This window comes from Didymella exigua (assembly GCF_010094145.1).
Source record: "Didymella exigua CBS 183.55 unplaced genomic scaffold M421scaffold_96, whole genome shotgun sequence".
NCBI lineage: Eukaryota > Fungi > Ascomycota > Dothideomycetes > Pleosporales > Didymellaceae > Didymella > Didymella exigua.
The window spans coordinates 1-6,256 of record NW_022984870.1 but is presented as its reverse complement, the minus strand read 5'-3'; positions in this window follow the sequence as shown (position 1 = coordinate 6,256).

The window sequence follows — 6,256 nt, the reverse complement described above, 5'->3', positions numbered from 1 at the left end:
ACATGCAACGCTGATACTATTAATATAGAGTAGTCTACTATATTAATATCTAGCAATAATATTATTGCGTTGTTAAGATATATTACTTTAAAGTTGTAAAAGTTAGTAGGGTAACCAACTTGCTTGTCTGACCAACTTGCTTGCCAACCATGTTAGTTAAACTAGGTATATTAAAATAGCTAGCAACACAAGGAATTATTGTAGAGCCTTTAGCGCTAGACACACAAGTACAGAATAGTAACACAGAACGCTCAGGGGGTGTAAACAAGGAGAAAGCTTGCGCAATGCAACTTGATGCCAACCTCTCCTAGGAACTGTGGCTAGAAATCACAAGGGCGGCAGTATACCTCTACAATTAAACGCTAAACTACGCAAACTATTAGAAAACACTATATAAAATATTCTTTACGTAAGTTACCTTTAGTAATAGAATAGTAATATTACAGCAAAAACCTAACCTTACGCACCTAAGAGTATATAGGTGCAAAGTATTTGCTATAACAGACAACACACATAGAGGTAAATTATATCTTTAATAACTAGACCTAAAGGCCTAGATTAGCTATCTAGTAGGCTACTAGTTATTAAACATCTTTTAAATCTACATACTATTACATAGTAAGGTAATAAGCACTTAAGATATTATATTTAATAAAGATATAGTATTTAATAGGAGAATTAAGGACCTTATAGAGAACCTTATGTCTAACACACTTAAAGAAATAGTAATATATATACAATCTATTAAGCTACTAACACCTACCTAGTAACTAGAAATAGATTCCTTTTATAAGGATAAAGCCCTAGCAGAGCTATTACTACAAGATAAAGTAGACCTACTAGGCTACTATTACAGACAGAAGATACAGGATAGCTATCCTACCCCTCTATTAATACCACCACCTGCAGCACTACTTACAGGCATTATAGCTAGTGCTTAAAGAACTGTAACGCAACAAGCGTCCTTAACTATTATCCTATAGGCAGCATTATTCCTTGCAGGAACCTAAGCTAGACGTGTTAGAACATATAGAGGAGAAGTTATAGACAAGGCTAAGATAATAAGAATGCTTACTAAAGGCTTAAAGCCCTACTAAAGTTAACTTCTACCTCTGCCTACATTCTAAACTAAGCTTAAGGATTACTCTATAGGTAAACTCTTTTAAGAAGCTAAGCAAGAGCACCTTACAAGCTACTAAGAAATAAAATTATAGTTAGAAGTACTACTTTAAAAAAGTAGACTAACAGGACAACAGATACTTAACTATATATAGGTATATACCTATAAGCTTAATAGACATTATTAACTACTAAAGTGTAAGGTGCAACTAGTAGTTAGAGGTAATAGACAACGTAATATTACATTATAAGACACCTATATAGCTATGCTTGCTAGCTAATCCTTTCAAACAATAATAGCTATAGCAGCTTACTATAATATAGAGCTTAAACAATACAACGTTACTAACGTGTTTGTTTATGCTATAATAGACAGAGAGGTCTACATAAGGATGCCACAAGGCTATTAGAAGCCTAGCACAATACTGCAAGTAAACAAGGCACTTTACAGCCTGCACATCTCTCCCCTCCTCTAGCAGAAGAACTTTACTGTAACACTAAAAGCACTAGGTTTCTAGACTATGCCTTACAAACCCTGCTATCTAACTAAGGGCAGTATTATTATCTTCTTTTATATTAATAATATTATCCTTGCGTATAATAAATTAAAAGAGTAAGAGGTAATGTAGACAATTAGCTATGTATAGAGTAAGTACACCTGCATAGGAGGGCACAACCTATAGTAGTTCCTTAGTATAGAGATTATACAAGACTAAGCAAGTAAGAAAATCTACCTATCTTAGGCAGCGTACTTAGACAAAATTAGTTGCCTTACTAAGAACACAACTATACAACATAACACTCTAATAGCAACAACTAAACTATAGCTAAGGAGTAGACTAGCAGCGCTAGCAGAAATTAATAAGTATTAACGCAAAATTAGATTACTGCTGTTCACTATAGTTACTACGCAACCTAACATTGCGTTCACCACATTAAGGCTTGCCAGGTTCCTCACTAATCCAGGCATCAGCCACTAAGATGCTGCGGACTGGGTCCTTCTATATCTACTTAACACTAAACAGCGATCACTGTAGCTTAGAGGAGGCATTAGCCTCTAGGTAGTAAGTAATGTGTCCTTTGCTAACAACACTATAGATAGAAAGAGCTCCTAAGGCTACGCAATTAAACTCTTTAGCAGCCTTATTACATAGAAAGCAAACAAGTAGGATATAGTAATAACATTAACAACTAAGGCTAAGCTTCTTGCTCTTACCTAGGTTGCAAAAGAAGCACTTTTTATCTTAAGGCTCTTGCGCAAACTACATATTAATATAGGTGTACACACTATTATAATATAATGTAATAATAAATAAATAATTTAACTAGTTACTAAGGAAGTGTTGCAACTATATACTAAATTTTAGTATATAGATATCTACAACTACTAGCTCTAATAGGAGGTAGCTGCTAGAAAGATTATTATAGAACACGTCTAGTCTGTAAGCATAATAGCAGACAGACCTATAAAGGTACTCCTAGTAAACAAGTAGGAAGGTTTCCTCTAGTAACTTAGTCTAGTACATAGGGAGTTAACAGAAGTGCTAAACAGCGTGCCTCTAGACAGGATTTAAGAACAAATTAAGGACCTTGCACATATATAAATAGTTAGCTTAAAGAGTTTCTAAGCTAAAGGGGGTGTGTTACATAAGAGTGAGCAGCAAGAGGTTAGATCTGCGCAATTAAGCAGGGACCTGTCGCGCAGCCAATCAGCAGTTGCCAGGTCGATTAAGCGAGACCTGGCAACTCCTGATTGGCCCGCACACAGGCGGCCGCGAACAGCGCTAATTCCCCCCCCACTTCAATCCTGTAGCAACCAGCACAACGCCACGGCAGAAACACCATCGCCACAATCGTCAATAAATCATCATACCACCTAGATCTCGTTAAGCACATACTCTGGCTAACAGTACGAGCATCTGACAAAGCATCTAGCTCTTTTCTTTAGTAACTCCTTGTACTTTGTAGGAGTAGAAGTTAACGCTAAGTCTTTCTCTAGGTCTATTATTATTAATTCTTAGTGTGTAGCTAATTTGCTGTTATAATTTAGCTATTCCACAACTATTGCATTTAATTGTAGTAATGCCTTAGATCTGCACCCCCTAAGTCTGCTAGACAATGTGTTCAATTGCAGCAGGACTAGGGTAACTAAGTTGCTTGTGCTACTATATTGCTAAGGCCTTCTATAGTCCTCTCTTAGTGCATATAGTAATTTTGTGTGTATAGTTAGCAGCTAGTAGGGACAGTTTATACTTAAGCACCTACTAGCTAAGTATTTCTAATACTACTCTAATTACTTAGCTATTTGCTTGTTAGAGAGTTGTTAGGTCTACTTATGTGTCCTACTATATACCTCTATTTTATAGTAGGTAGAAGGACACTAGGTTGCATAGCAGGTCTAGGCAAATTGCTACATCTATAAGGGTAACCTTAGTTGTCCTAGCTCTACTCCTTAGGAGTAGATTAATTAATCTATATCCTCTAACTAGCACCTTAGAATTCCTAGCCTATATAAAGTCTCTAGGCAATAGCTGTTAGAACCTATAGACGCAGTTAGGGTTGTTAGTAATATAACAGGTAGAACCTAAGTTAAGTATAAATAACTTCTATAGTAGATAGTTAGCAGTGTCCTGTTAGTTTGCTGCGCTAAGTGCTGCTTTAATATTAGTAATTTCTTAGCCCTCTAGTTAATTATCTAGGATTTCTAGGGTAGGGGTGTGTAAGTGCTTTACTACTAGTGTTCTTAATCTACTCTTACTTTGTGTGTAAAGTAGCCCTTAAAAGGTAATACATTTCTTATACTTAAACTTAATAAGTTTAGAAATAATCTTATTTAGTTTCTACTACTTAGGAGCTCTGTCTTAATTAACATAGTAGTAATCCTGTATAACGTAAGCCCCCAGCACCCGGGCCAACCCAGCACCCGGGCCATTTCTTGCCAAGACCACAACTATTAATATTAACACGTAATGCCTTGCTAACAAGATACGCAATTATCTAAATAAGAGGGTAGAATTAATCTTACCCTTTCTACTTTCTAATTATATAATTTTAAAAGCCTCTAAAGCGCTGCTTAGGCATTTAACGTACTGCGTATAACCTTAAGTGCTAGGTATAGAGGCAGACTCTATATTAACAATAGACGCAACACACAATATAAGCTTACGTGCACTAAAGAGTAAACAATTATACAATATATTCTTAACCTTAATTTGCAAGGATTCGCGCCCTAGCTGTGCAAGGTGGCAGATATAGCTGACAAACTGTTGGGTGTACGCGGTGGGCAGCCTGTTAGCAAGCACTGGGCTGAGCGCTTTGTAACGCGTTCAGCTGCGCTTAAGATGGCCTTTAATCAAGCCAAAGATAGGCAGAGGATGCTGTAGGAGGATCTAGAGACAATTAGCGCGTTGTTTAAGCTAGTAGAGGACACAAAAGCTAAATATAGCGTATATAACCACAATATGCACAACTTTAATAAGACTAGCTTCTAGATAGGTGTTATTAGCTTAATAAAGGTTGTTACAGGCGCAGAGAGACGTAATTTACCTTAGCTTGTTTAGCTAGGTGATCGCGAGTGGGTAACAGTTATCTAGAGCGTCTGTGCTGCTAGATCTTGTACCCTACCTTTTATTATCTACAAAGGACGCGTTCACATCTCTGCCTAGTACGAGGAGGCAGATATACCACGCAATTGGAAGCTCTCTGTCTCTAAGAGCGGCTGGACGAACAACGCGCTCAGCCTTAAGTGGCTGAAGCACTTTGACGCGCATACAAAGGTGAGCTAGGTAGGGGCGTACAGGCTGCTTATTTTAGACAGCTATAAGAGCTACCTTAACTAGAATTTTAAGGACTACTGCCTTAAAAACATAATCCTTACCCTCTGCATGCTACCTTACTTATTGCACATCCTCTAGCTACTTAATGTAGTCTGCTTCTTGCTGTTAAAGCGTAAGTACTCTTAGCGCGTACAAGACTTAGCACACAAGCGTGTCTTCTACATTAACAAAGAAGGCTTTCTCCCTGCCTTTAAGGACGTGTTTTTAACATGTTTACAGTAGAGAACTATTATAAGGCCTTTAAGGCAGCAGGGCTAGTCCCTCTTAACGTGCAGGTTGTGTTAGATTGCCTTAAAGTGCGCCTGCGTACCCTGCTAGAACCCCTCCTCCTAGAGACGCTGTGGCAGTTAAAGACTCTAAGCAATACCTACAAGTTTAGATCTTAGTTAAAGCTTGTACGTAAGTCTTTTACTTAGTTACCTATTACTGCGCAAGCAGGCTTCTCTTAGCTTGTTAGAGGTGGTGAGCTTATGCTGCATCAGAACGCGCTTTAAGCAGCCTAGATTACTAAGCTTAAAGAGCAATTAGTAGTAATAACTAAGCAGAAATCGCGCAAAAGGAAGCAGATCTAGCAAGGTAGTACTATAGAGTATGGTGAGGCAGCAGCTTAGGTAGCCGCAGAGGCCTTTGTAGCCGCTAAGCGGTTAAAGAAGGCTTGTGGTAGTAGTAATCAAGAATAAGCTTAACTAGCTCTATAGCGCTGTAGAAACTGTAGAGGGACTAGACACAACGCGCGAACGTGTAAAAAAGATATAGAGGCATATTCTAAATTAGATACAAGCACAGCGTACGCAGGCTCTATGTTAAATAGCGATGAAATTGAAGAGTTGTATCGTGAGTTGGTACTGCCAAGCTTTTTTGGCCCGGGTGCTGGGTTGGCCCGGGTACTGGGGGTTTACGTTAGAGTAGTGTTGTCTACATGTAGAGCATTTTGCTCCCCTAGTAGAAGCAGACTCTTAATCTAAAGGCTGCTTAAGTATAGTAGTTTTCCTACCTACTGTATATTAATATTAAGGTCTGCCCTAGTTAGATAGCATGCTTACAGCATATTAGGCGTCCCCTTTATAGCTCTAGGAGGCTGCACCCCCTTTAGCAAGAAACACTGTATTATTAGCTACAAAGGCCTTATACTGCCCTAATCTAAGGGGATAACTTATTATTATATACTCTTAGTAGTGTTTTATTATCTCCTTCTAACTTATACTAGATTTAAAGTGTCTGCTATCTTGAAAGCTTGTAGCCTAGATAGGCGTAACCCTGTTTATAGCTGTTAGGAAGTCCTTTATTATTATATTTAATTA